Here is a 10,957-nt window from a genome sequence, read left to right as displayed (position 1 = left end):
AGTCAGGCCTCGGGCTGTAATACAGACTCTTTAAATAATAACCCTTCGAAGTTTTGTTTACTTTACCATGGGCCTGCAAATATGTGATTATAGAATATGCTGCAATACATTGTGGAAGTGGGTGAAAAGGTTGAAAGGGAGAAATAATAGCTCTAAAGTGGGCTGAGATCTAATGTAAATCCATTAAAACTCATTTTGAAACACGACATGTAAAGTGAGTTCTCAACACCAGGTGACTCCCTCGAGAGGTGTTTATGACATTGCTAAATCCACTCAGTTCTGATAGTTTCAGAATCGGACAATCACTCATCATCTGTGCCAGGCTCTGAAGAAAGTCCATTTAGAATAAACCAGCAGCTTCAGCTGGTGACTAGACTGATGTAACACTTTCAAAGATTGAAATATGAAGTAGATGAAAATTTGAGGGCTCTAATGTTTCTCTTGCATAGCAAAAGGAAGCACAGTAACAGTATGATCTTTATTCTTTGGACTTTTGCCACTTTTGTTTGAATATTCTATTTCCAAAATTAATCCTTTTAAAAATATTGCACACAGTTTAAAAACAATTTGTAATTTTCCTCAAAATTGGTTTGCAGGTTTTCTTCTTTATTGCCATAAGATTTCAACAAAGGTAAGTTCGTCCTATTCTGTTAGTAACTACTAAAGCTACCACATGGAAGAGAGCACACGGTCTTACAGGATTGGTCTTGAAGGAGAGATCTAAGATCCCTAAAGCTCATAGTAATCTCTGTAAACCTATATGCTTAATTTGTGATGTATTTCACGTCCATTGTATCTGATTCAAAATCCATCTGTGTCTGTATCATAGATGAGTACAGCTAAATTTTTTCAGCAGCATGTTGCTGGTGTTTACATGTCTGCCTGGATCTGTTCTTAGAGGGGAAGATGTTGGTTTGTCTGTTTCACAGGTCTGATTGATGCTTTTGTACACTTTTCTGTATTGCTGTTTTGAAGCTGATGCAAACCAGTGCCAATTTGAGAGATCTGTGTGCTGATGACATTAGTCCTGAATGAAATGACATTTTTTTCTTTTTAATAGCATTTGGTGGGATATTCACTAATGTCTTCTGCAACATAACTTTGTTACAGCTTTCTCTGGGTAGTTACACTGGTAATAATGACACAAAACATAATCTGTCCTGATCATGGAGCTAAATGCAATCACAATTAAGTATAAAAGCATAAAGATATACACATTATCTTGCATTAGGCTAATCAAGGCACGGCGCATCAGTTTCTGCATGCAGTTTCCAAAGCCATCTCAAATTTGAGCATGTTATATTTTTTAAATAACATGGCGGGGGTCCTGGGTAGGAGACCTCTAAGGAGAGGCCAGGTTCCATGTGGAGTGTTCTCTCAGCTCTGTAGGTGTTGGGTCTCCTGGCTGATGCAGTATTGAGTTACTCTCCCAGCATGAAAGTAGCAGGAAGTGGGATTTCACCATCTGTTCACTGAAATTTAAAGCAGGGTCCTTTTCTGTCTGTGTATGAGAATAGAATGCTAACCCCAATTTACTGGCCAGATAGTAATCTAGATAATATGATTCTTCCAGATTTTTGTTTTCCCTGCTGTCCTGATTGTTTTTCTCATGTATGTTTCATGTGGCTTTGCCCAGTTTTTTATCATCGCTGTGTGTAGGCACTTTCATCCTACAGGTAGGTGGCGTGACCACATTTTGGGATGAAAAACATTCGAAGTAAAAGGTGATATAGTAGTTAAGTGAAAATATCAGTCAAAACTGGGTGTGGTGTAAAAAACCAGAACATTTTACCAGCCTATTTACATGATGCAGATTACCTGAGGTTGGTATCATTTATGAAACATGCTTCTTTATTCAGCATCTTTGTTAGCTTTGGGTTTTGACTAGCAATATAACAAAATTGATTTTAGAATAGTTTAGCACTAAGTTGCCAGAACCAGAAACACTGATATATGGCTGATGGATAGTTTACTTTCAGACAGCCAGGGTTAGAATAGATGGTAATTGTAAAAGGTGTAGACCTTCCCACTGAGAATGAGAAGCTTCTGTTATCCTAAAGTGGAGATCACTTCTTTACACTTCTCTCTTCAGTCCTGTCTAGTGACCTGCTGAATCAGGATCATCATGGCTGAAATGAACCTAATATTTATCCTAATTACTGTAGTTTTTACCCTTTTTTTTTTTTTTTTTTTTTTTTTTTTTTCCTTCCCTGTAAAGAATACTAACTTAAAATTCAATTAGCTATAGCGAGGTTGTCAGGATTCTAATGGTTTTTACTTCTGGATAACCTTAGTGTAAAAACTGTGGGGAAGGATTAACTGATAAAAATATTAATTCTTTCTAAATAAACATTTCTCTAAATTAATTGTTCAGGGCACCAGAATAGCATAATTGTTTGACCACCAGAATAGCATAATTCTGAACAAATTTAATATAGTGACAGTGTACTGTACTGCTGTCCAGAGTGGTTTTATCAGCATTGTCTGAAGATGGAGGTTAAATCCTGGCAGGTTCCTGACCAGGCTTGTCAGATGTGGAACACCTGCGGCTAAATGCCACGCAGCCACTTGAGGAAGGAGGGATGGAGAATAGTTGTCTGCAACCCATCTGCTCTTGTAGGAGTCCAGAGCTGATTCATTTGCTCAGAACAGCAAACATTATGAAATCTTTAAGGCTGATGGAATGCGTTAGGGAAGTATAGGCCAACCTTCAGGGTCATGTAAGTGGAAGTTATCTCTCTTGGTACACTCGACAGCTCATCTGAAGCCTTCTCTTTAGAGTGTGTGCAACTGAAGTTTGTATTAGGGCTTGTCTGTCAAGCACAAAATCAGGGTAGGATACATAGTTTTGGTACCCAAAAGAGCACACATCATGTTGGAATCTAGAAAGAAGGTCGCTAAAAATTGTGCCCAAAGCTCCTGACTACCAGGTAGAGGTCTAGCCTTTAGAATGTGCTCTCAGGTACTGTTTCTTATTCCCCAGGAAGTTTATAATCAGAGTAATAAGTTGAGTTCAATCCAATATAATCTGGGAAAATCCAATAGCTATGAACAACCAGTTTCTTTCAAATAATTTCACTATTGGACTGGTGGGTGCTAAATTTAGCATCTTAGAGATCAGGAAGAATTAAAAGAGAGTGGTGAGACACTGGAACAGGTTGCCCAGGGAAGTTTTGACTGCCCCCTCCATGGAAGTGTTCAAGGCCAGGTTGGATGGGGCCTTGAGCAACCTGGTCTGGTGGGAGGTGTCCCTGCCCATGCAAGGGGTTGGAACTGGATGATCTTTAGGGTCAAACCTTCCAATCCTAGCTATTCTATAATTCTATGATTTCTAAATCAATTTGGCAAAATATGTTAAGCTGCCAGCTGTCCCTTTAGTTTTGTTATATCATACTGTGTATCACCATGCTCAGAATCCCTTTACCCCTTCAACTCCTCCTTTCAGAGGAGTTTGGGTATTCAGGGCTTCATGGCGCTGAAAAAAAGTATCAGTTCTGCTAAATTCCTTGAAATTGTGAGGTTTTGTGGTTTTGAATGTCAGGATACATTTCTGGGGCTTGGAAATGGGCATTGTCTTCAGATGCAGACAAATAAGGGTCACTCACCATTTGTTACCATTCTCTAGCTAGTGTAGACCATTGCTATAAAAACCTGAAGTCTGTCTCTGAAAGTGAAACCCAGCTAGGAAAAACCCAAGATTTCTGTTACTCTTGACTCCCAGTGTTCCCTCTGTGTATTAGGACATGCAAAGATACTATGTTTTAACCTTAGTATTTCTGAGTAGCAGCGTTCTGTAAAAAGTAATGTTCTTCAAGCCCTTGTTAGGTTTAGTTTATCACTGTATGGTTCCAATGTGTAACGTCTTATTTGTTGTCATGGAAGCGCTGCTACAGTCTCGGTGTCAAGAGCATCCCCTTCTCCCTGCTCTCCCTCAGTCTCAGAGCATAGCAAGGAGCACTGGCACAGCAGCTCTGCAGGTCACCATCATTCTGCAAGGAGTCTGAGGGTGGACTGGGAGAGAGAAGAATGGCATAACAGGGGATTTTGATCTTGATAAAGGGGTACAAAGTTTTATGCTTTCAGATGACCTCTTCGCTTCAGCTTCACCTACTATGTTTGGCAATACAAGAAGTGGCTCTTGAAAGTGCTCCCCTTTGGCTTCAGGGTCTTTGACATCCCATTGCTTAGTACATATAAAGGTGAAAAAGTTGTGTAGTAGATCACTTCTGTTCATCCCATGTTCCAGGGGAAAGCTAGACCTGGTGTAGGTAGGCTGTGTGATTCATTAACAGCTTTTCTTGCTGGTATAAGTAACTCCCTAGGCATTTTCATTCTGGACTTTTTTTTTTCAATTTAAACTAAAGTACTTTGGAAGCAATTTAAGCCAAACTGGAAAAAAACACTTTTATTCTGTAACAAGAAAAACTGCCCAGGGCTTCTGTGGCAGGGAAACTGCCTAATGCTACCAGTGTAACTATAATGGTTTAACTGGAAAATTCTCACGGTAAACAAGCTTTACATTTATTAATGTGAAAATGCTTTCTCTAAAAGACATTGCAGGCTCAGCCACTGCCCACGATTGGTATATTACTTGGCAGTCCAAGGTCAAACACACTCAGCATGTTTGCAATGGGCATGCTGTATTAATAATTATATATAGTAGTATCCTAGTGTGTAGCATGATGATAAAGTGTGGTTCAAGGATGCACTGTATAGCACATTTCTTTTTGCAGTCATGTGTGTCTTGATGTTGAAGGGAGAGCTGTATCTTTAGCTGCCTCTAAAGCATTATATTGCTAGGGTTTGTAGCATTTAGCATTAACTGCTTTTACTATTTCTCACCACTACTTTTCTATGCTGGGATAATGTGAAAAATTAGGTAGCTTTGCTCTAAAAAAGGCAACACTTCTAGACTTAAGGTTGCAGGGGGATCCTCCATTCGAGTTTTGGTGGTTGGTGAGTGTCACATTTCACATTTTCTAGGTGTGCTTTGACAACTGGGAACCCAGAAAAATGCAAAGAAGATGTAGGATAGAGAAACAGCTAAGAACAGTTTCTAACATTCAGCAGCCATCAGAAAGGTAAAAGCAACACAAAAAAAAAAAAAAAAAAAAAAAGAATTTGAGCCTGGAGATCCACTGCAAGAAGTCAAGGATGGGGAAAACATAAATGATAGGAGAATAATTGCTATTAGCAAGAGAAGACAGCAGGGAAATTGAAAGCTCAGACTGAGAGGGGTGAAAAAGGGAAAGCCTGGAAGGCCTGTTTGCCTGTTAGGAAACAAAAGGGGACCTAGCTAGGTAAAGCTCCAAGGGGCTCTGTGCTGGCAGATGCGAGCGTGCCTGAGTGATGTTAGGGAACCCTTCTGACCTCTTGCAAAAAACACGGAATTGAGGCTGAATTTGTCTCATGAAGGAACCAGGGTTTTGTAGTGGACAGCTGAAGTATTTAAAGTAAAAACTTCACAAGATTCTCTGTACAAAAGCTGGAGGGTCAGGGAGAAGGAGGAAAAATAAGGAGGGAAGCCTGAGCAAAGACTTTGAATGAAGTGCGATGGTGAGTTCTCCTTACCTGGTGTTGCATAAGATAGGGAGAGGAGCAAAGCTTTGTTTAGGGGAAATTTACTGGTGGTTTTGTTGCTGGTGGTTGGTTGCTTGGTTTTTTTCCACTTCAGTCTTCCTAAAACCAATATTTGCATCAAATTTTTATTGCAATAGCAATCAGGGTGCAGGGCCCTGAGTATGCTGGATGCTGTAAAAACACATAGTTACAGTAGTTACCATCTCAGTTAAGACAAGACATAAAAAGTGGGTATTAAAGCCATCAGAAACAGGGGAGAAGGTGATGCAATTTCATAAGATACCTGTGTACATAAATTGAGTGCTTAGAGTAATTTAATTTTTAAAGACATTATAATAGACGTGTCCTAGTCTACTGGCCATCTACCTAGATGCTCTTAGTTGGCAACTTCACTATTGCTATCTGGGCATCATTTTAAGTGAGCACTTAAGGTTGAATATCAAGGGAAGGTATTTATAGTTTCAGCCGAGTGGGTTGATAGCTATTCCATCCCCAGATGGGAATTGGGTTACATGACAGATCAGGCTGCCTTCCAATTTTATCCAATACTAGTGATAAGGGGAGGGGGGGGAGGAGGGAGGACAGCTGCAAGCGTAGAGTCCTTCTAGGGTTAAAGATCCTCATGCTTTAAAGAGAATGTCTAAAAGAAAATTTCTTTCTGAAATAATTTATGGAAATGCCGTGCTCTCTTTGAAGGTTCCATGTCACTGCATGGCACTACGCAATGTTCTCTTTCTTCACCTGTCAGGCAAGGACCACCTCGAAGAGTCTCACTGCTGATTACTAGTTAATTGTCACTAATAAGTGACAACTGACATTATGGGGGCTTAATGCAGAGAGAACAGAAAAGAGCCACAGATATTCTAATGAGCTGACTCCTACGTGCCCTCTATTGTTGTCGAAAATGAGGAGCTGTCGTCATTGTTCAGGAGATGGGCTTCAATTGCTCTGGAAAAATATTCTCTTTTAATTTCTTTATGCATAGATAATTCCTGGTGCACTCTCTCTCCCTCTCACTGTCTGTCTCTCTTGCTCTTTCTTTCTCTCTCATACACACACACACACACAGACACACACACCTTTCTATGAACACAGTGAAAACTTCCACTGATGATACACAGTGTGTATTAAGACACAGTAAAGCCTTTTAAGTGCTTTGATTTAGATGCACACATGTGCAAGCATATGTGTGTGCATGTACATGCAGACTATCTACACATAAATACAAATCACCAACATGGTTAATTTAAGACTCAGAAAAGGGGTGGACACAGAAAACTTCATTAGAAAAGAACCAAAATGGGATGGTCAAGACTATATGAGCTGATGTATTAAGCTGGGATTGAGGAAGTCCTGTTCTGTCCCTAGTGTGAGGAGTTTTGAAATTACAGCAATGAGTGTACACAGGTTTCAGACACAGGTACCTAAAATTAGGTCCTTAGTCTTAATTGAAATAGTATCTTAATAATGATTTGATGATTTTCAAAACTGTCAAACAGGCAGGAGTTCCCTGGGAGGCGGTGGAGGCTGTTGATGCTCAGTACTGCCTGCAGAAAGTCAGATCCACTCTTTGCACACTTTCTGAGAATCTCAGCCAGCAGAGGGCCAGAAATTTGGGCAGATGATTTAATTAGGCATCAAATTCCTGGGTGTGTTTCCTGAGAGTTTGGAAAACTAGGAGTTTTGTTTACAACAGACAAGTGTGATCAATCCAGGATAAACTAACTTCTGTGCAATGCCAGATGAAAGATATTCTCTTTCTTTGAATAGGATAGAAATTCTCTTTGCAGATTTGGAATAAACAGGGCTGCTGAGGGTGCTGCTGTTAACCACCACCAAGAACTACTCCAAAAGCCCAGAAATAACTTGTGACTCATGAGGCAAAATTTTAGGTGAAACATACAGAAGCCAGAGGTATTGTTATGATGCAAACTTCTACCTATTTTGAAGCAACAAAATTACCTGTGTCAAAACTCTTAAGTACTGCTGGTACCTGCGGTCTAAATTGTAGAAGAGAAATTTTCTATTTTTACCAATAAATATCCAAGAGGTTCCATTCTGTAACAATAAATCCCATGTCTGTCTTACTCTCTAGCATTTAAGGCTTCTTGGGTTTGCCTGAGAAGTGGTTTATCCAGTGTCTTTTGACAATCTACGCAAAGGGGAGAGCCCATCATTTTTGATTTGAGGGGAATTTTATTTCTGTTGCACAGCTCAAGTTTAGAACTCAAGACTCAAAAGAAAGAAAATGAAAATGAGATGCCTCTTATGCTGTGCTAAGAGCAAAGACATTCATTAGCATTCTCTGTCTTACTGCCTGCCAAGGCCCAAACAAAAGATAGGGTCTGGAACAATGGCCTGAAATGAGGAACACAACCAAAGCTGTCTTGCAGAAAGCCTGACACTTCCCATAGTTTGAGAACCTGAAGCCAGTATGTAGTGCCCTGAGCACATCTGTGGAAGTGGATAACTCCTCAAATGATATGAAGTCATCTTTGGTTTTTTATGCTGGGCTTCCCACTGGAGTGAATGGGTACCATGTCTTATTTTTCCATAGTGTAATTTGGTGGGTCCTTAACTCCCAGTTCCATATGTGACTTTGGATATGACCTCTCTGTGTCTGAACCTACCCATCTTTTGAAGAGGTGAGATAATGCCTACATCGAAGAGAAGGCACCTGCTGTAATCTGTGGTGAAAGAGTTTGTAATACTGTGTAGAAAGCATTTCTTGACATTGCCAGTGTCTTTTCAGCTACTGCACTGTCTTTAAAATCTCCATTTGGAGAAGACAGTTGAAAAGATCACAGTCCAAGCCATTTTGATTCCTAAGGCGAGAGGTCAGCTTGGTGCTCTTTTTAGTGCTCCTCTACCTTCTTACCCTCTGGGCTAGGAAGCTCCTCACTGCCCACCACTGAGCTCAGTCTAGGGTCACAGCTGCCAGGGCAGTTTCATATCCAAATCTATCACAACTGTTGTTACTGTCCTCATAATTCTTCCCTTTCTTTCTTCATTTCTAGTTTCAGCAAAACAGTTTTGGCAGCTTCTGGAACTTTTCTCCTCAGCAAATCTAATCTCGATGCTGGTGATGTCAGCTGAAGTTAGTATGTTGAGTGGAGTGGGTAAAACTTGGTATCCTAGGTAGACTGGGTGTCTTAGAGCTTTTAATACCATTGACCGTATTAATGCCACTGGATTGTAGCAAAAATTGATGGAGATGTCTCCTTCTTTATTGAGAGTCTAGTGGCATAAAACTGAACAATTGCTCTCCTGCCCTGTGTACTTCTTCCATCTCACATGAAAGTCATTAATTTTATTTTCATTGTGTTTGTGTACTAGAGATTGTCACTCAAGACCTTTTAGACATTTCATCAAACACTTTCAAATGACTGGGATTCTGGTTGTGGTATTCTTCTTTAAATAATTTACATTCATTAAAATGACATCAGACTATCTCCAGTTCTGGCATTCTTTCCAGTTGCTGTCTCTCAGATGTCTGTTTGGGATGAAGGGAAAGCTGGGTCTGTAATGATGGATGTCCCTTGCAGAAAGTGGTTTAGAATAACCCAGGACACAAAACAAAGCCAGAACTGGAGATAGTCTTATCTCACTTTTAGAGCTGTAAATTATTTAAGGGAGCACTCTGGCTCCAGGAAACTGAGGTTACAGCAAATATTAAGCTTCCTGTATGGCTATTTTTCTTGTGTCAGGTGGTGTGGCAGAGTTTATTCATAGGGGCTGTGGAAATAATCAGCAAATGAGGAAAATATTTCATTTTCTTTTGCTATTTCTCATGTCAGATTTCTAGAGAACTACAGCTTGAGGTTTAGGGTCCTTTTCATTGAATTCAGATTCATAAAGATCCTCTTGCTGGCTCGAAAACGTTGCACCAAACTAATAGATGCATTTTCAATAGATATTACTATGACTTCACAAAATGCTCCAAGTAACAACATATCATTTGTTGAATCTAATGCAAGGTGCTCTAATCCAGTGGCAGTTAATAAATAACAAACTCTAGGAGCGACGCGATGAAGTTGCAGTGCATGAAGTGCTCAGTGATAGCTCGTGCAGTCTGTCTTGTTCCAGTTGGCATCGAAAGCTTAAACACGCTCCCTTCTTTCCTCACACATCCTTGATACATAAAATAAATGTGAAAGCAAGCTGGGTTAGCAAATACCTATACACACTGCTGCTACGTAAGAGGGAATTTCTGAATTACCTTGGGAGGGGGTGCTTCAAGTGATAGCAGCAGGAGAAGGGGTGTCTGCTGCATCAGCATCAGCAGAGAGTCCCCAGCACAGGGCAGGGCAGCAAGCTCCTTTTCCCCTCTGAAGTCCATGCCACTCTTGCTGCCTGTACTGGCAGCTCTACAGCCTAAGCTACAGCTGGACTTTCCTCTCCTTCCCTCCGGCAGCTGTGAAGCCTCCAAAGGCACACACGGAGGGGTGGGCTCCTGCCACCTCTCGTGGGGGGATGCCTCTGGGATATTTCAGTCACTGCAGGGCACGTGGGTATTGTCTTTCTGTGAAAGAAGTGCAAAATCCTGCCTCTTTTACTAACGGACACAGGGAAAAGGAGGAAGAAGAAAGGAGATTTGATTGTTCATATCAAAGCATTAATTTCTTGAATTTGGAGGTGGAAAAAGTGTGGCTTTTGTTCCGGTAACAACTCTTGCCTTTGGTTTCTTTTTAATGTAATACTGACGGTAAGTAGGTAAAAATCATACTCATTTGTGGAAAAGCATTTTTTACATGGTGTATATAACAATATCAGGAGATGAGGGTAGAATTTCAAAGTGGTACTTTTCTTTGGTTCCTTCCCTTTCAATAGCTGTTGTTTTGATTACTCTCTGCCTTAGGCTATCATTAGAATCTTTTTGTGTGTGGAAGTATTAAGTCCATAAATATGAAAATAAGCCTGTAATTGACCCATGGACTGAATTTATTTCCATTAGATTCTTCTGCTAGTATAAAAAGCACAAACTGGAAGAGTGATATTTATGTGCGTATGAAGCTCCCCAGCTCTGATGGTATATCATAGATTTGATAACAAGGTTACGCTCTTAAAGGGACTACTCAGCAAGACAGGGTGGGGAAAACAGGTGTCTTATTTTAGTTTTGAAAGCAAAACTGGGTACAGCCATAAAATACAGGCACAGCACATACCATTATTTTGATTAATCGGACTGCTAGAGAACAGCTTATGATGAAAGCTGATCAGCATGTCCCAATCAGTCTGATTAGGTTCCTCTGCAAACACCTGGAGAAAGGCAGCCAGCGAAGGGTACTTTGGAGGCAGGAGGAGCCGAGTGATCTACCACTGAAAACACCAGGGTTGCCACACCTGCTTGTGTGCTTTAATGGAGCTTTACGGTAAC

The sequence above is a fragment of the Heliangelus exortis genome, chromosome 2 (assembly GCF_036169615.1).
Source record: "Heliangelus exortis chromosome 2, bHelExo1.hap1, whole genome shotgun sequence".
Classification (NCBI taxonomy): domain Eukaryota; kingdom Metazoa; phylum Chordata; class Aves; order Apodiformes; family Trochilidae; genus Heliangelus; species Heliangelus exortis.
The sequence above is the reverse complement of the archived record's forward strand: the minus strand, read 5'-3'. Positions refer to the sequence as shown.